This window comes from Topomyia yanbarensis, chromosome 2 (genome assembly GCF_030247195.1).
Source record: "Topomyia yanbarensis strain Yona2022 chromosome 2, ASM3024719v1, whole genome shotgun sequence".
NCBI lineage: Eukaryota > Metazoa > Arthropoda > Insecta > Diptera > Culicidae > Topomyia > Topomyia yanbarensis.
Window position 1 is genome coordinate 458,186,147 of NC_080671.1, and position 20,630 is coordinate 458,206,776.

The following is a 20,630-nucleotide window of genomic DNA, read 5'->3' on the forward strand; positions in this document are numbered from 1 at the left end:
ATAGATCTAATGCACTTGGACGTGCAGGAGGTCTGGGGATGCGTGTTGTTTCGCCAGTATTTAAAACTGTCATATTAAATTCGTCACAAACATTGTAAATCAAAGAGGATCGATTATCATTGTAGAGGGAACCCCACAATACTCCGTGCGAGTTGAAGTCTCCCAGTATCAGACGCGGAGCAGCCATGGATTCCACTACCTCAAAAATTTGACGTTGTCCAATTTGAACTTTGGGAGGTATATATATAGAAGCGATAGACATGTCTTTGCCTTTAATGTTCGTTTGGACAGCAACAGCCTCAATGCCCGCAAACAAGGGGATGTTAATTCTATAGAAAGAATAGCACTTTTTAATTCCTAGAAGCACTCCTCCATACGGGGTGTCTCGGTCTAGGCGAATAATGTTGAAATCATTTAAGTTGAAATTAATGTTTGAGGTAAGCCATGTTTCACATAGAGCAAAAGCATCGCATTTTAAATTATGCAGTAAAATTTTTAAGGAATCAATTTTAGGTATGATACTTCTGCAATTCCACTGTAAAACAGTGATGGAATCTTTCATTGGAGGAGGTGAATTACCCATTGAAAGATACAATCGCTGCAAGGATGGGCCATTGAGCAATCAGCTGCTCTAAAAATGTTCTAATTGTTGGGAGGAAAGCTGAAAGTATACTCTTTAGTGGTTCAGAAATATTGAATGCTTTAAAAATCCAATCAACAATTTCAGAAAATTTCAATAATCCTACCCCCGGCTGAGGCTCAGAGGTAGTCGAAATTTTATTATTTCCAGTAATGGTGTTCTGTTTGGATTGTACGTTCCCAAAACCGGGCGGAATTGATTTCGGTTTTGAATCGGAATTTTTCGGTTTTGGGCGCAGTTTATCTATTGGTGGAGAAATTTTAAGGCCCTTTCTTGGCAGCTTGGGAAAAGAAGACTGTTTTCTTTTTCTGGAATTTCCGGGTAAAACAAATGATGTACCTTCGCACGCTCCGTCAGAGTCAGACTGTTCCGAAAATAGAGATGCGTAAGTGTTTTCTAAGAAGATGGGTTTAGGGGTAGCATTTTTCAACATTTCTGCATAGGAGCGCTTAGACCTCTCCTTCAAGGATCGTTTTATTTTATCCTCACGCAATTTATAAATGGGGCATGCAGAGAGCTCATGTGAGTTTTCTCCGCACATTAAACATTTTTCTGAATTTTCATTGCATGTATCCTCTTGATGAGAACCCCCACATTTGCCACACCGTGCCTTATTGGAGCAGTAAGTGGCTGTGTGGCCAAGCTGTTTGCAATTAAGGCAATTCATTACACGAGGGATAAAAAGGCGAACAGGGAGACGAATCTTATCGATAATGACATAGTTGGGCAGCGCAGACCCAGCGAAAGTCACTCGAAATGAGTCAGACAGTCGATAAACTTTTTTATCTCCTTCGTGTGATACTGAATGCAATTGCTTGCATTCAAGTATTTTTACGTCTTTAAGTATGGTGTCTTTGAAACGACCAACCCCATGCTTAACTAAGTCATCAACAGTCAAACTCGATTCTGTGATGACCCCATCAATTTCAATTTCCTTTGAAGGAATATACGCTCTATACTCACGCGTAAAAAGCTCGCAAGAAGCAATTGCATTGGCTTGTTTGAGACTACCAACGACAATGCGTATTTTATCTTTATTGACTTTGACGATCTCTTTTACATCCGAGAATCGCGAAGTCAAATCTTTAGAAAGAGTCCTATGACTTCTCACGCACCATGCCAGAATGCTTGCTTCGCGAAAAGTTAGCTCGAATCTCCATCACAAACCGGGTGAGCTGATGGTGCCCTCGTTTGAAACCAAATTGCACATCAGAGATAATTCGAGTGGTTTCCAGGTGCTGTTCGATGCGTTTCAGGATTATCCGTTCAAGAAATTTACTGAATATGGACAATGGACTTATTGGTCTGTAGTTGCTTGCGTTAGAGGGGTCCTTATTTGGTTACGGGATGGCAATTACTACTGCGTGTTTCCAGATAGCCGGGAAGTAGCCAATTCGTATACAAGCTAAGAATATTTTGGCTAGGAAGAATTGGGCCTTTTGAGGCAGTTTTTTAAGGACGCAGTTTCGAATATTGTCTTGACCAGGTGATTTTCGAGATTTAAGCTTACGAATAATCTGACATACTTCCTTCGGGTGGATCGGCCACGAGTTATTTGCGCATCTGTTAGATATGATAATTTTCGGGTGCTCTCTGTAATTGTCGCAATTTTGTGCGTTGCTGCACCTCAGGGACTGCCATACCTTCCGCGTCCACTACGGTCCTCGTTAGGAACTCAATAGCAGCGTCAATCGCAGTTTCGTTGTTCATATTTGTAACAATTGGGTCTAAAAGGTCTTACTTAGAGTTAATCTCACGTTGAAAACGAAGCCAGTCTGCACGTGCATAGCATCGGAACTTTGGTATATTCTGGACGATTGGCATTGAAACACTGCCATCAAACTTTACCGGGAGATGGTCCGATGACAGTTCGTTCGGTGTGATTGGCTTGGTCATGTTCAGCAAGTTATTCGAAATGATCAGATCCAGTGTGGACAGACGCTCCCGACCCGCTAGATGGTATATGAAGGATTCCGAAAAATGGATGAAGAAGTTGCTGATTCCCGGTACAGTACTGTTCCGGCCTTGTCTGCTTTCGAGCAGTTCCACTGACAGTGGCGTGCGTTCAGGTCACCCACTATGAAGAAAGGCTCTGCTCTTCTGGTAAGTGTTGAAATATCTCGGCGAAACTGTACCGCCTGGCGGGTCTATTGCAATTTCATTTGTCCATAATCGCGTTGCCCTTGACCTCCTCTACAACTTTGCCGACAACACCATCTGCCTAAGTTATTAGACTATTGAGGTGTAATATTGTATAATGTGCTGAAAGGTGGTACGCTCACTAGCTCCATATAGTGAGAGTATCTCAAACTAACCTTTCACCAGCTGGCAGTCCTTGATTTCTCCAGAAACTTCACTCCCCTCTAAATATGCTCGTTATTGGGATAAAGAAAGATTTTGACATTAGTTGAAAATTTGCATTCGCGCTAGCACCGCCTGGTGCGACAATTCTGAGTTTGAGTTTCCACCATCCAGAAGCTCTTGACTTTCTGGACAAATGTTCCTACGACACCACCTTTCAAAATAATCAGTGCTTCGATATGTTTCATGTTAAACCCATTCAACGACAGTCACATTCGTGATGAGGGGTTCGATCTATTTATTCTCTTTTGAAGCATCCCTAACGGCATAGTTCTAAACTAATTGGATATACAATTACTCTAAATTGTAGGTCTAAGTAAGCACAATAACTTTTCGAAAAAAAAGTGTGGCGCTAAAAATGCGCAGAAAATTCTTATAGGGAGAGTTTTGATTTTTTTACGTATCGTATAAAAGAAAGGTATAGAAACATTCGAACTTTTAAGATTTTTTCCGAGGCCTGGAGGGCCAGGTCATATGTACCTATCAACTCAGTTCAACAGATTGGGTAAGTATCTGTTATCGAGAAGCCATCTTCAACAGGCACCAGTGCATGCTGGCCCGTGGTAGTGTCAGATTGGTTTATAGTAGTTATGCCTACCGACTGAACATAACGCTCTTGTATCAAAATAATTGATAACTACACGAAAAAAATTGTTCCCACAATTGTGAATAAAGGGCCATGTATTCTGGAACAATCACGTTTTTAAATTACGAAAGCAGGACCATGAACAAAAGTCATGTATTTTATAATTATATTCATTTTCCCTTCAGTAATGCCAACATAACGCTTTTATTAGTGGAAATATTTGTTTCTGCTTTGTGAATGTTAGTCATTGGTATGTCATTAATTCATAAAACCTTAGGTTAATTCATGATGTCATTCATAGATTCATAGAAACATTAGTTCAGAAAATCTAAACAATCTGGATATTTTCTCGTAAACTATTTCACGAAATTTGGAATTTTAATCATAAATCCATTCAATCCTTGTGAACTTATTCATGATTCCTAATAAATTGGTCACTATATCCATGCTCGTGAAATAGTTCACAAAATTATTAATTATTATTCATGTATTCGTGATCATGTTCATGATTACTATTATATTCACGAAATCAAAATGTACTCATATATTCGTGATCTGGTTCATGATTTACGACCTATTTTGCGTGCTTGTGATATTTCGAAGATATCCCTAATCAGTTTCCATTTCATGTAACATGGTAATGAAATTGTCATGTAAACTATTTCACAAAATTTGAAATATTATTCGGGGAATTATTTTTGTTCTATACTCTTTTTCATGAAATGTCCAGCTGTTAGCAACCAATAATGGGTGCGAGCAGTAGATATAAGAAATCATAAACGTCAATCACATTACTCATGTTTAAAATATCAAAAATCGTGACTAAGATCCTGAAATCATGAACATGAATCATTTTTTTCATGACTAAAATGTCACGATAACGTAAATAGAAATTACGAAAATCACGACTAAGATCCCGAAATCATGAACATAAATCCCACTAGACTGACGGTAAAATGCGGTAGTAAACTCATAAATATAATAGTACATAATAGTACGTGATGAGAAATCACAGAAATTGCGATAAGCTTCTGAAATCATGATCATCTTTGACTGTCGGCTGTGTATTCCCAAATCATGAACAAGAATCATAACAAATCTAAACATGTCAAGGGAAAAACAACAGTAACAAAACCAAAAATTTCAATGCAACGCCATGTATATATACACGAGGCGAACATAACACAGATAGTTTCGTGATTTCGGGGTTTCTTATTCATAATTTTAGGAACTTGATCACGATTTTCGTGAATGGTTCAGTTTACGAAACCGTGATCTTTTGTTCTTAAATTTATGAACAGATTTTTTTCTGTGTACCTTAAACAAAAATAACCACCGCCATTACCCCAATATAAAGAATTTTAAGAACAATTTTGTTTTTGGCTAGGTATAATATTTATGCGAATACTGAATGCTCGTTTCACACACAATCGAAAAATAGATAAATTCGTGGAATACACCCAAATTTACCATAAATATCACAACATGTTTAGAATTACAAAAGTTTATATATTACGCTCAAAAATCAATATCGCAACCAATTTTACAAAACAAAATACGTTTACTTGAAGTACACAATAAGCCACCGCGCCAGTCTCGGTTTGTATATCCAATACAAACCGAGACCGAATGATTCCGCCAGCGTTCCTCTACGTCAACCAGCTACGGGCTCCCTTCGTTCCCAAAATTCGAAATTTCATTCCCTAAATCATGAACTCTTCGCAACGCCAACTATTTTTTGCGCTTACTTTTCAACACACAGACTTTGAATTTGCTCTATTAACAAATGTTAAAACAAAAATGACAAATTAGAAACACGCGCTTTTGGTATACGTTCTACTTCTGTCCGAGTCAGAGCTACAAACCAGCAAAGTGACAGATAACGAGCAGTCTCTTGATCAATCTAGTGTGCATTGTCTCAAGAATAAACGACACATTGTATTTATTCTTGGTGTTGTGAGTAAAGGTTACGAAGAAGCGTTAGTTAGACCTAACACCGCGGTTATGCGGTGAACTATTATATTACACGGTGCTGCAGTGATTTTGCACTTTTCAAGAGACCTAATATAGGTTGTAGATCTCATCAAATGCAACACAAAACAATGTATGAAAAATGTTGTATACCTTCAAAATCTTGATTCACAGCAGAAAAGATTTTTCGAAACATTGGGCACTAACAAATTTTTTACGCGGTCATTTTTCAACCCATTTTAAATTTTTTAAGTGTTTTGGAAGAAGAAAAAATGACCTTTCCAACGATATGCTATGTTATGTTCTTTTTTTAAAAGTACTATGCGGTTTTGGGACAACAATATGAAAGTTACCATTATTTTTCCATTTTGTTATTAAAAATATAAAATTTTCTCGTCATTTTAATTGGGAAACGTCTTTGTTTTAATAAAAATTTAAGGATAACATTTTATTCCGCATCTAATGGCCTATTTTTGATCAAAATTGGTTGGAAAACGGCAGAGCTATTAATTTTTTTCAAATTAGAAACCTGCTCACATGAACTCGTAACCCATTCATGCCCATGTTGTTTGTGGACAACAACGTTTTTAAACTGCTATGACTTTTGATTGAGGTATGATTCACTCACAAAAACAAGCAAGGCTAATAAATGTGACTATTGCCTTTCATTCGAGTATTAACAGTTACAAGGATCAGCTCTAGAACTAAAGTTATTGCAATTCGTCTGAATGCATTCCGATGGAGCAGTGCTGCCAGTGACAGTTTACGATGACGACTGAAAATCAATTTTTCATATATCTTCATTATGTTGCAATATTATTGAAAACTGATAAAGCTTATCAATTTATATTGTCTTTGGCTACGTTTTTCGCGCAATTGGACTATTGTAAATATTGTAGGAGAATTGTATTGAGCATTGAAAGGTAAAAATTGAGCAGCTTCTAGCACTGCGAGGGAAGCACCTATCTTTATGACAAAAAAGGTTTTTCGTGTTTCTTGACCCCACCGTTTTCAAGGAAAAATAGTTTTGAAACGCTACATGCACGAGAAAAAAGTTGGGCATGAAAGGGTTAAAGGATTAGTGAGGTATTGTCTCGCACTATAAGATGCTACAATTATATCTTCCGTTGTTTCATCCAATTTCATGTTCAAATGTTGAATGTATACGTAATCGAGCAAAAAAATCGTTTTTTTGCAAATTTTATATGAGACCGTCCCCTTAAAAGTTCATACGAGCAAGTTTCTAATTTGGAAAAAAATAACAACTCTGCCATTTTTCAACCGATTTTAATAATAAACCGATCATTGGATACGGAATTAAATGTTCTCCTTAAATTTGTATTAAAACAAATACGCTTCCTAATAAAAATGTTAAGCAATTTTCATATTTTTAATTAAAACCGCATAATAATGGTAACTTTCATATTTTCGTCCCAAAACCGCATAGTACATAACATAGCATAATGAAACATAACATAACATAGCATACCGATGGAAAGGTCATTTCTTCTTCTTTCCAAAAAATTTAAAATCGGTTGAAAATTAACAGAGCAAAAAATAAATTTGTTCTGATAATTCCGAAAAATAGTTTTTTTTTTGCTATAAATCAATAATTTGAGGGTATATTAAATTGATCGAACGTGGTTTTGTGTTGTATTTGAACAGACCTATAACCTTTTCACTTTAAAAGTACATTCAATTATTTTTATTTTGTAGCACCGTGTTATTAGCTTAGGCTTTCGCAGTTTCCTTTCTCATAATATCTTAAAACAGCGAATAAGATTCCCGTGTAAATGAAAAACATCTATCTGAAAGGCTATATGACCTATCACCACCATATATCTAACTATTATCGTTGAATACCTGCGAAATAATTCCTCGAAATTCTGGAAGTTTATTGAAAGCAGAAGACGTTCCGGGGGTATTCCATAAAATGTTTATCTTCGAGACAAATGCTCACAGTCCGCAGCCGAGTCGGTGAATCTCTTTGCAAATCACTTCGCATATGTATTTATCAGTCCTCCTATCCGGCGAAACATTGCCAACTTATAATATCAGCCTCCCCCGCTTCAACGATTCCGATTTTTTGAGAACTTTATCCAGTGTTGACCCGTTGAAAGGGTCAGATCCGGATTGCTTGCCTCCTTGCGATTGAGGAAAATGTTTACCCAAGTATATGAAAGGAGCTGCTAGTTCCTATCCATAAGATTGGAAAAACTCATAATATTGAAAACTACAGAAGAATCTCGCTTCTGAATTCTCTGTTCAAAGTTCTGGGAAAAAAATTACTCACAATGCGATGTATGCTAGTTCTTCAAACATAATTGACGAACGTAAGCACAGATTTGTAACAAAAACGCTCGACAACTTCGAACTTGATGATATACACAAGTTTACTAGTTCCACCTATCGAGAAGCGTCAGCAAGTTGATGCAATATATTTTAGTATCACTAAACCCTTCGACAAGTGGCCGCACAACATTGCTGTTATGAAATTGCAGCTACTAGGACTTCCTCCGTGGGTGATCAGATGGCTACAATCTTTCCTTTCTGAACGATCTTCTTCTGTTAGAATCGGCATCACACGCTCAAGCGTATTTGAAACGCCAATCGGTGTCCACCAAGGAAGTCACCTAGGGCCAGTGATCTTTATCTTATTCCTTAACGATTTCTTCACCCGGATCAAATTTGGAAAAATACTTTTTGAAAAATCTTTTGTTTTGTTTCAATTGCTTCGGGACTCGACTGGGTGCTTCCAATATGTTGTCAAGCAATATTAACTGTCCCGTAATCATATTAAGGACCATTGAATGCCAAGTTCACCGTACAACATATAGCCACAATTATTCGGTAGACAGATGTTGCAGCAAATTTGATGAAACTCCCGAACTCTTTGACTATCGTCCTACTAAATCTAGTTATAAGTCAGCGATTATAAACTTTTAAGACTACAATAATAAATCATTCACACGTCATCTGTACGGTATCTGCAGAAGAAAATAAAAATAAATAAATAAATTGGTTGATTTTTATATTGACGAATCTGAGTCAGGTTCTATCCATAACCGCTATAAAAATTGATGGACTGACATGCAAATTTTTCTCTAGTTAAAAAAAGATATACTGGTCCTAAAATTACTTCGCAATGTTCACATCACCAACCCTGCATCCTCTCGCAATCCACCCCTGCTGATTACACCGCAAGGAAAACAATCTCGTTCATATAACCCTCATGCAGAAGCTAAAAATCGATTTCTTACTACACCCATCCCGAGAATTTGAGTTACTTTTCCCCCTTGTGCAAGTCCAATCTTCAATATGCACCGCTAGACACCACCATTCCAAAACAACATCGCCTACTTCGTCCTGCAAAGAAAGCGTAACTCAAACTCAATCGCACGGCACTACTAGCTTCATCAACAAACGAGCGCATGTGCAGAAAGAAACACACCGTCACCGTGTCCCCGAAACGCCGTTTCTACTGTCAAATTCCACCGTACGGACGCCATCTTGGAAAAGTGCGCTCCTCTTTCACTCACTCCGTGAGCGGTTCGACACTCCGTACATCTGTGTGTGTATGGGTGTGATATCCTTTTCCGTTTTGCAACCCTCGCTGTCTGCCTCTGTGTGTGGTGGTAGTGCTGGTGGTGATGGTGGTAGACACACAAGACACGATACGACCCAAGTTAATGGCACAAAGTTCACCACACTAAAGCAAGCAACATAAAAAAAGGAAAATAACGCGTTCCCATCGACGACGGAGAGACAGTAGTGTGTTACGCGAACTGTGCACAATTTCCCTTTTATTTGCGAGGCCGAGATTTTTCCGTCGACGGGTGTGTAAAATATCGAATCATCATCATCCCCCCCTTACGGCACAATAGTTTCCACCAACTCATTCAGGATGTGTGACCCTTTGTTTGTCGGATTAGTGGAATTTTAAACGTAGCACATACATATTTCGGTGGCGAGTGGCGAAGATTGGGCAAGTGACTCGTTTCGGACTACCCCTCTCGGGCACCCAGCCTGCCGTGTGTGTGTGGGGGGTGTTTTTGTGTGACAGGAGGTGAACGGAATTTAGTTTTGATGGAAAACATTTGTGGTTTTTTAGTGCTTGTTGTGCAAATTGTGTAATCTGAATCTGGTTGGGTGTTTTATCGCCGAAAATTTGTGTTGTCGTTTTGTCGAGATGTACAAAGCAGCAGTGACAGCCAGCTGATGGTGTTCTGAATTTAGAAAAAGGTTCTGATTACGAGAAATAGTTGCTATTTTCGACGAAACCCGTGTCAACAATGGACCTATAATTGATAGGATAGCAAAGGTAACTATTTTAGCATATTTTTCGCTGTAATAATTGACTAGACAGGTTGAACTTAAAGCCTGGTAATAAATCTTCATTAACCTTGACCTAAAAAGGGAACGCAGGCGGGTTCATCCTGGTTGTTCCTGCCAACTGGCATTCGCCAACGAATCGTGCAAAATCGATATAGTTCGTCACCCCTGTCCGACCGACGACGGGGTGAAATTTGACACCTCTGTGCTTTGGCGAATAGGACAGAAAAACTTTCTCGACGAATGCCATAACAATAACCATATTCAGGTTCTACAGGGAACAAAGCCGTTGTCGAAGACCAACAAAAGTTTCTTACATAACCTCAAAACATGGAAAGAAGGACGCGTATCGTCTTCGTCTGTTTTTAATGGGTGTGCTATCTGATGTTTTCCTCCCTTCCGAATTCCGAAGGCAGGATTACAAAACAAGTCAGCTGACCCAAACCTCGCCTTCGAAGCCAAAACAGTAATTCCGATCCCGCATATCCGGTTCCTGATGGTTACTAATGTCACACTCGGTGCTAAAGACAACACGCGTACGAACGAACCGATAGATTGTGACGGAAAACGCGCAGGCAAAGAGATCGAATTCCAATTAGCAGACAACAGCAGGCATGCTCAAGAAAGTGTGAACGGAAAGGAAGTCTGTATCGATTTTCTGTCACAGCAAGCGGCGGTCGTTCGCTCCCCCTTTTTATTGTTAGTTTATGTTTTTTGGTTGCTTCTTTTTTAAACGGCTTCAAATAACTGCTCTGATTTCTGGTTGGTAAAATTATGCGTGAGACGACTCTATCGTTGACAGGATTGTGCTATGGTCAGTGTTTTTAGTGACGAATAATTGAACTACTCGATTTCTTCTGGTAGTCTTTCTATTGTTTGTGAGCATGCAAAGGTCATCCCCAATTTACTTTGCCACGAATGCGTTCTGAGCAGTTGGGTTTGAGGAATGTCATTGTAGGATCAGTAGGTGCTGGAATATGAGCGACACCGAGTTAATCAGATTGCTTTGTGTTTCTTGATGTTCACCTCCATTCCATTCTTTCAACACTCTCTACACTCTGTTCAATTGTAGAGCTGTACATTCTTTAGCAGATCAGATAGTTTTAAATATTTGCAGGTCTTCAGCATACAGTACTTTGTGCAGTTCAACTGATGATAGGGATCATTAATAAACTGTATGAATATGAACGGTCCAAGTAAACTGACTCGAGAAACTCCAGAAGTTAGTTGTAATGAAATTTAGTTTGAAGCATTCAACGTTAACGACAGGTATGAACGCAGGTATTCGGTTATTTTGAGAGGGAATCCAAGTCGACTTACCTTCTCCATTTGTGTATCGAATGCTTTTGAGAGTAGCTGATTCTCGATCTCGTGCATAATTTTGTTTACATAACATATAAGATTAGTTGCTGTCGAGCGCTGTTCTACCAAACTGTGCTGCAAATCATAGATTATTTGTTGAGACGCGCGATACAAAATGTTGTGATCAAAAACTTTTGCAATTCAGCTTAGGATGGAAATTCCACGATAATTTTTTACTTTACTTTTATGGAATGACAAAAGCAGCCTCCAGAAAACATTCCTCAGGAATCGACTGATTAAAGATATGAGCTATGGGAAGTGACAACGGATAAGAGGTAGATTTTTCGAAAGCTTTCGATCGTGTTCCCCATCAACTTGCTATAGAAAAACTAAGGCTTATGGGAATTTGAACGGCTGTTTCGGCCAGTAACCAACATTCGTTTTGACCATAATTGACTGAGACAGCCGTTCAAATTCCCATAGATTAAACCATTCCAGTCGTCAAAAACATAAGAAAAACTAAGGCGCTGAGTATCTCAGCTGGTACCACACACGATTCACCGAACATGTTTCTTCTGTCATAGCTAAATCCTATGTTGTACTTGGACTCATCAAGCGATTTCAAGTGATTTCAATGATGTTTACTGTCTAAAATCTCTATACATCGCGCTGGTACACAGTAATCAGACTTTGGGACCCGTACCACATCGTCCACATTGATCGTCTTGAACTGGTAAAGAAGAACTTCATCAGGTTTGCCCTTCGTCGGCTGCCCTGGCAAAATCGATTACTGCTACCTCCATACGAAGATAGCTGCGCTCTCATCAATCTCCCTACGATGCGAAATAGGTGATTTTTTTCTGCAACGACTCTTCATTTTCGACTTTCGCACAATCAACATAGATTCTCCTGCGCTATTTAGCAAAGCTTGATTTTAAGCTTCCGGGAAGATCATTCCGGAGAAATGATTTTTTCCTGCGCTCAACACATCGCACGCTATACGGCCAGAATAATCCACTGGATGTCCCAAGTAAACAATAAGTATTAAAACGTAGCCTAATATCTGCTTTAGATCTACATATAAAGCTATCTTAAAAAGCCGTGAAGCCCTAAATACTGATATAATGCTGGTATTATGCCAGAAAAGGCGAAATATAGTGGTATTACTGTGCAGAGATTAACAGCTCGTTTCTACAGTACTAATGCTATTATATAGCACCAGCGTACAAATGTCAAATTTGAAAGCCTAATATTGTCACTACTAATGCTATTAAAAACCTTCAGTTGGCTGTCATTATCCGCCATGGTTTCAAAACCATTTCTTTCTTTTCCTTTCGGTATGGTGAGCAAAAAGGAAATTTTTCAAAATAATATGTTCTGTTTAAAACCGTAATTGACTCTCTTCTAATGCATTGTAATGATTATCCTTAATGGGTTTTCGTTCTCACATGATATGAATGATTTACGAAAATTACCTTTAGTAGATGTTGAACTGAGATACCTTGCCTTGTCCTTCACGGTAAGTGCACTGCGTTTGCTCCCTGAACTATATTGCATATGTTCGATTGAAATGAAACATGCCGAATATAATCTTCAAGAAGAGTTGCATAACAAATAAACCCACAGCATTACAATAGCATTATATCGGCTTTTTTGCCCTATAATGGCACTAAATGCACTTATAAAGCTTACATGCTTTAAAGATCCTTGAGCAATGTACGCGTTATATCAGCTTTATATACGCATATAGAGCAAGCGATAATGCTAAATGTCGGCTTGTAGATATGCATTATTGTTGCTAATATAGAGCTTTATTGCATTGTTAATGCTGTAATGGAGTTTCAATGCAACGTTAGTGCAAAGGTGTGCTGCCACAACAACGTTTATCATCTTTTTGATTTTTGTATAAGCAAAGAGTCATTCAAATTAAAAATAGTTTGTCTATAGTTAGATTATAGTTATTATGGTCTGTGCGATGTAATATTTTTAATCGAACACAATATACACAATACAGTAGGGACTTTCGTAAGTGCAGCGTAAACTCCACGTAAGCTTGTCTGACGCTCCTAACTCGAAAAACTTCTTGAGAAGAATCTCATGGTCGATTCGATCCTAAACTTGGTTTCATATCCTTGTATATTGCTTCCACTTGTTTCTTCTTCTCCATACAATTGACACAAGTGGACGTAAATTTAAGCTGGTTCGTTAAAACGGAAAGCCCGTGAGTGAGTGACAGTGAGATATAACTTGCCGTACAGCTGAGGATGAATTGATTGACAAAAATTTCAAACAACTTAGATCCAGATGAAATATTCGTTAATTCGCGGTACTGCTTGATATTTCGCTTATCGGCTTTGAACACCGAAAACATGTAGAATTACGTTCAAACGTCGGGGACCTTAGCCTGGTCAAATGATTCGTTGAACACGCGCGACAAAGGTTCAGTCAAAGCGACGGTATTGTGGCAGTAAACAGCAACTGGAATCCTATTCGGTACAGGAAAGAAAGATCTTTTCAGTTTTCTTGAAGCGGACCCCGGAAATTAATTTCAATCTTAAGTTCGTTCAAAACTCAAAATCATTCCAAACCAAATTCGACCATCAAAACTGATTTCTATTATATGACGTTTTTACATATTACATATTGTTATATTTACATCAACAAAATTGAAATGTCAGATCACCTGGCCGGCGGTAACTGGGCTGCATTTTCAACTTGAATGACGTCATACGATAACCAAATTAATCGTGATTAATTGTAATCTCCGCAAACCAAGACAGTGCCCTCAATTGACTTATTTACAAAGCTCATACATTGATGTAATAGGTGTCTCAAAGTTAACGTTCATTTGCTGAGACGCAAACTTGTTCCAAATTAATCCCGTGGCTGATGTTCATACGTGAACTAGCAACAGCAATCAGAATACTTCCGAAAGTGGATTTTGCACTGTTGTTTTTGTTTCTGTCACAATGGAATACATTACAAGAACTGCCGAAAAGTTCAAGAGATTCGTTCCGCTCATCTAGACCAGTTTCTGCCATAATAATAACACTGAAGCTGCAATCATGTAAAGCAAGAAAGCAACATCAATTTTGGTTCGCAAGCTACGTACGTTCTGGTAATAAAGCCAGATACCGTTGAAATTGTCATGTGAAACAATGGGAGATTGTCTCAGTAAAGGGGTAAACTCTTTCAAAATGCGTGTAATATCAGACCTTGCTCGGGAATATATATACGCTCTTTATTTTTACCTAACGAACCAAATTTGGCACTAGTTTCCAAATAAATTCCTGAGGTAGGTAGGTTGGTGAAGGTGTCGCGCAACGACTGTAATTGTGAGGTTTCTCTCATTGTGATTACAGTATCAATCCTAGCTCGATCTAGCCATCTTTAGGCGGCTTAAATAAAGTAGGCAGTTCAAACCCGACGCAGCGTGACTCACGTTCGCTTTCTCGGTGGCAGACTGTGCGGCTGCACTCATTCCAACACAGTTCACACACTTCACGTTAGTGGCTCGCTGTCCTTGGATTTGTGACCTTCCGCACAATCTGGCTTGGAGCAGATCTTCGAAGATCCGACAGCTATCTCAGTCAATGCAGACAGGTAAAAATTTGAGCAAATAGTTTTAGGTATTGACATCAGTTTCCAATGTTATTACAATGGGATTGTTCTACACATGTTCTCGTTTCTAAGATTTGACGATCTTAAGCTCACACGATTCCGACAGACTGTTCTGTGCTTTTAGTTTTCCAATTAGTTCATCCTGAGCAAATTCTTTCTATATTCCAATGATTTTGATTCTGAGTTTGTCATTTTTCTTGTAGAACATCTCTTCGGAAGTGAACAGCAGTTTTAGGCAAGCTCTCTAGAAACACAACTAACGACCACCGTGTTATTATCTTTAAATCTTATATCTTTGACTGAGAATGCAGTCGGATCGGATGCCTTTTTTTTTTTTGGTTATTTCAGCTACTTGAGAGGTTTACATATGTTGCTTGGGTATTATCTTTTGGCAAGTCGTAAAGTATCTGATAAATCCATTGGTTTGCATATTCAAAAATCGAAATCAACCACACATTTCAATGAATATGATAGTTCGTCGCTGTTGTGCTATCTTATGACAAGCGCCATTTTGCACATTTTGAGAAAAACAATTTTTAAAGTTTAAGATTATATATCTTGAATCTTATAAATGGTATAAACAATTCAAAAAAGACAATTGATGCTTCTATCTGTTCTTTATTAAGCTCTCAAATATTACGAAGATCAGTTGACTATGTTACGAATTTTTACTATAAATGTAAACAAAAGTCGCGCTCACACGTGTCATGGGCGTGTATTGATGACAATATTTGTATGGCGTGTCATAATCGTGCATGGAAAATTTTCTATAGAAAAAATCATCAATTATTAACTTTTATTCACATTTTTGGTCTATAAACAATCGGTGAGATGCATTTTGAAGGAAATGAGTCAGGGAATCTAGAGAAAATAGTTATTTTTTGTTACAGTGTTGCCAAATACGCTATATTTCCAGTTTAAAACCTAAATTGCATTTTTCTCACAATTCGTGCATTTTTGTTGTAAAAATGATTATGCCATTGTGTTTCTCAGAAAGTTTTATATATAAAACATCTCATTTGAAGCAATTTTTTTTAATTTAACTCGTTTTGTCGCTATATTCCAGTAACCAAGCAGAATGTAAAAATTCTGTAAACGCCACTTTGTAGAGATAAGAGAAGATTCATAAGATAGCACAACAGCGACGAGTTATAATCGAACCGAATATAATTTGATATTATAAAGTGTAATTATGTATGTTCTCACCATTTCACACCTCAAATTTCAATATCATTTGATAAATCAGTGTCCCAGTAAGTGAATCAAAAGTAAAATTTCTGCCACTTGCTGCCAATTTGTGTTTAATAGGCATTTTACAAAACGATGCAACATTCAGGTTCATACCATTTATTTACGCGATTTTAGAAGTGACTACTTTTTCAATTTTATTTAATCGATTAGTCTATTTTCAAAGAATATCTGTGCAAAATTTAAGCGGTTCATTCCAAACATTCTAAGAGATACAGCGTTTTGAACGAAACAGACGGGACACGAATCACGCGCAGCAAAACGGCCTCCTTTTCTCGGAACGACACTTTCGAATCATACGAACACTGTTACAGAAAGTTACAATCGCACTTTAAGATGCATACAAACATAATTACAATATAATTCAATATCAAAACTACTTGGCACATCTTATTACACTGGTTGCCGTTCATTACCGTATCTTTTTTCGCGGAACAAATTATATTAATACTTTTGGTCAGCTTTTTGATACGAATACATACTCCTCTGTGAGATTGCCGCATAGGACCATTTAGCCAACCTCGGTTTGAGACTCCAAAATTTCCCGAAGAGTTTACTGTCCACAGCCCACAGTGCGGTAGTTGTGATCTCTCGACTCATGAACATTGCAAGAATTCAGTTCGCTATCAATTTTTCCACTCCCCTTTTTTGACAGGGCCTTGTGAAACGATATGTAGGACGTATTATCAAAAGCACTCTCAACGTCAAGAAAAGCGCAAATTACTATTTCTTTGTACAGAGGGTTTTCTAAATAAGTGTCACTAAGATATGTTGGGCTGTTTCCGTAGTTTTGCAGTGCTCCTTTCGAATATAGTGGTCCAGCCTGTTTTTGGAATAAATATAACCCTAACTTTTTTCTAGCTTACAGGTGAGTGCCCAAGAATAAGATCCGGAAGAATTATGTCTACCAATAACATTTCTGCGGAATCAGGCAGATTCTACAACAAGTTGAAGTTAATTATGTATGACCCCTTGGCTTTATTGTAACATGATGAGAGAACATCGAAAGTAGCTTATCTGTCCGGGGCGGAATCCGAACAAACCTTCTTGGCGTAATCGTTTTCGTCAGTATTGCTTCGATTCCAGTGAGAATTCTTGCAGATTTTCGAATGGAGAGAGGGCGGTTGGGACCCCCAACCTTAACGAAAATTCACCAAATTTAGGCTTCAATATTATTTTATGAGTCCACGTCCCAAATGGCTTGAGCGCCTTGGATAGTTCGATTTTCGCCGTTTTCGGCCAACCCAAATGTACAAGGAATCAATACAAAGGTCGTTACCTATAATTATGACTTGACAAGCGACAACTAAAATGCTTGGTGTCGAGGGCAGGTTAACTCGGTTGAAGGAATAGAATTTTTGATCCCCAGCAGTAGTAAGTACAACCAAATCTTGGTTGTATTTTCTTCCCGATAATAATAAAAATTACTCTAATAGCAAAATGGTTAATAATATGATATACAGAAAAGATTTCCAAAATATGGGGTTCTACAGGTTCTATAAATTCTTATACTACACATACGAACATTTCAGATCTTCTAGCAGTGTTTAGCATTCGGCTTGTCAGTGTATTGTAAAATACTCTGTGGCATATCAGCCAAAGCGATCATAAGGTAGAGAAAGTTGGGAATTTTCTCTATACGGCACACAGATATTGACGTATTTGCAAGTCGACTGCCGCTCGGGCTACTATACGCTAAACACATGCGAAAAAGTGTGGTGGGGTGTTTCGTGTTGTGTTAAGTTGAAATATATTTTCTATCCCGGACCTCAAAAGCAAGATAACGACTGCATTAACTACATGATAATAATTTAGCAAATTTTACCGTACAATCCATCTTATCCAATAAACTATGCAACATGTGCATCTCATACTGTTAATTAAAAATTGAATAGTTCGATTTTTGGGATGTTATTTACTTCTTCAAATCGACTGTTACCTCAAATCCGTGACTTCTTTTGGCGAATTAGCAATTTAAGTCACTGTATAGAGGAATCTTTTAGCAGGCATTGAATCTCTGGCTGAATTATAGGGTCATTCGAGATTTTTGCAAGTCCTGAAGCTACTTGCTTCGGTTTTGTAGCAACACTTCTTTGAGTTATTTCAATTGATGACCGATCAAAGATCGGGCTTTTACGAGGGAGCTTAGAGGTGGAAATGATTTTCCTCTTTCGGAAATCTTTACGCACAGTAGAAGATGTGCCTTCAATGGAGGCGACAGGGTTGTACTCGGCATTGAGCAAGGTGTCATAGAAATTATAAACTAAGTAGGCACCGTGTCAAAACGTCCGTCGTCATAACGGAAGGGTGGTGCGTCATAACGTCCGGGACATTATGACGCATCAGGCAGAGTCATAACATCCGAAAACGGATGTGCGTCATTATGTTCCGGACGTTATAACGCACATTCATTTTTGGATCTTATGACGCACCCCTTGTGTGTCATAATATCCCGGATGTTATGACACATATTCGATTTCGAATCTTACTGCGACAGTTGATACCCTGGACATTGTGACGCACTTATAGGTTCGGATATTGTGACACATAAGAACAGCGTCATAATGTCCCAAGTCATATCGTTCCAAAATAATGTGCGTCGTAACGCATGGCTGTCGCTCAGTCGGACTTAAAACTAGGGATAGCCCCTATGTTTGAGCATACCGGGCAAACGAGTGGATCACAGGTTTGCTTTCGATTCCGATGACACCTTGTGCGTCACAATGTCCCGGACGTTATGACGCACGTTCGTTTTCGGATCTTATGTCGCAGTTAATTTCGTGAACACTGTGACGCACATATAGTTTCGGATATTATGACACATAACAACTGCGTCATAATGTCCCAATGCTGTATTACTTCAGACGTTATGACGCAGTACCTGTGCGTCACAATATCCGAAACAATGAGTGCGTCATATTATCCCAGACCTTACGACGCAATTCCTCTGCATCATAACATCCCAATATCAGTGCACGTCATACGATCCCGGACATTATGAGACAGGACTATTATCGGACGTTGTGACACAAAAATAACTTCGGATGTTATGAGGCATTCTTGCTTTCAGATATTATGACACACTACGTACGTACGTACGTCATAATGTCCCGGACGTCATGACCTGGAACATTATAAAGCAGCACCTGTACGTCATAATATCCGACGCTATGAGTGCGTCACAGTGTCCAATATGTCCATTGCGACATAAAATCCAAAAACGATAGTGCTTCATAACGTCCGGGACATTATGACGCACAACGGGTACTTCATAACATCCGAAAACGGATATGCGTCATAAGGTCCCGGACTTTATGACGCACACTTATTTTAGGATCCTATGACGCATCCTTAGTGCGGCACAATGTCCCAGACGTTATGACGCACCTCCTTTTGGGACCTTATGACCCGGGACGTTGTGACGCAGTGCCTGTGCGTCATAATATCCGAAACTATGAGTACGTCATATTATCCCGGACTTTATGACTCAATACCTCTGCGTCATAATATCCCAATATCAGTGTGCGTCACTATGTCCCGGACGTTGTGGCGCACCACCCTTCGGACACCGTGCCTTATTGCTACAATGGGTAACAGTAAGGTCCAATTGTTTGCAACGAAGGCGAACATCAATATCTGACAAAGTAACTTGGAAATCAGATAGACCCCATATGAAAAATAAGCATTACTTGTTAAGTTAAGTAAAAAACTTTGTGCAATTTATATGACCTTTTCGCGAGCACTCTTTATGCAAGAACGACTGTATGCGAACATCAGTTACGAGAAAGTATCCGCTCTTTCTGTAGTGGATGATGAATTCCACCTTTCGAGTCACCTAATTATTCAACATTATTTCCAACACACCTCGTTCCATTTTGCAATGAGTAGCCGGGCGTAGATGTCACAGCCGGTAATTGGTCAACTCTCAAGAAAATCGTCGGTTACAGCCAACGCAATATTGGATACATCCCAGTAGCCAGTGAGCATCCTGTACCTATACCAGCCAGAAACCGAACACCGAAGCGTGGCGCGGAAGAAATTGATTTACCTCGCAGTAGGCGAGAAGCTAACGCTATAAGATCAAAGCGTTTCCATCCTGCCTGTACAAGAACCTTTTGGTTTGGCATCAGTCCATCACATTCGGTGTACGGTTGGACGATGAACGGCTGTCTGTCGCAAGCGTCAAAACGATAAAATCCATTTGGATCACGTCCAATCTCAGCAAGGTGTACCAACTTTTACTTTGATTTGCCACCGCCACGGACAGGAGCTAATTGGCATCGACTGGTTTGAGATTTCTATTGGATGGCATTGATCCGTCAGAGAAAAAAATATTAGCGAAACAATCGGTGGTTGATCTAGTAATTCGATTCACTCGACACCGCTTATCCCTATCGGATATCTATCAGCACGTATCCCGTCTAGATAGCATCAATTTATTCCTCCCACGAGCATTACCATTGCCAAAGCATAAAGTGCCATTCACATAAAATTATATGCAAAATGTGTAACTATTCCCGGGAGCGAGCTACTCTCCTTGAACTTATGCGACACATATTCATTCCATGG

At 38.8% G+C, this 20,630-nt stretch overlaps 1 protein-coding gene across 10 annotated transcripts in view; it reads left to right on the forward strand.

Annotated features, from left to right (window-relative positions):
- The window catches only part of LOC131685888 (uncharacterized protein CG43867), a 1,093,825-nt gene that overhangs the window by 950,600 nt on the left and 122,595 nt on the right, over positions 1-20,630 (forward strand). The window contains exon 1 of one of the 10 annotated variants that reach the window (XM_058969906.1): positions 9,237-9,879. The exons of the other annotated variants lie outside the window; for them this stretch is intronic. The gene's annotated coding sequence lies outside the window, so the exon portion shown is untranslated. Of the gene's footprint in view, positions 1-9,236; positions 9,880-20,630 lie in introns of those variants that run through there. 10 annotated transcript variants of the gene reach the window in all.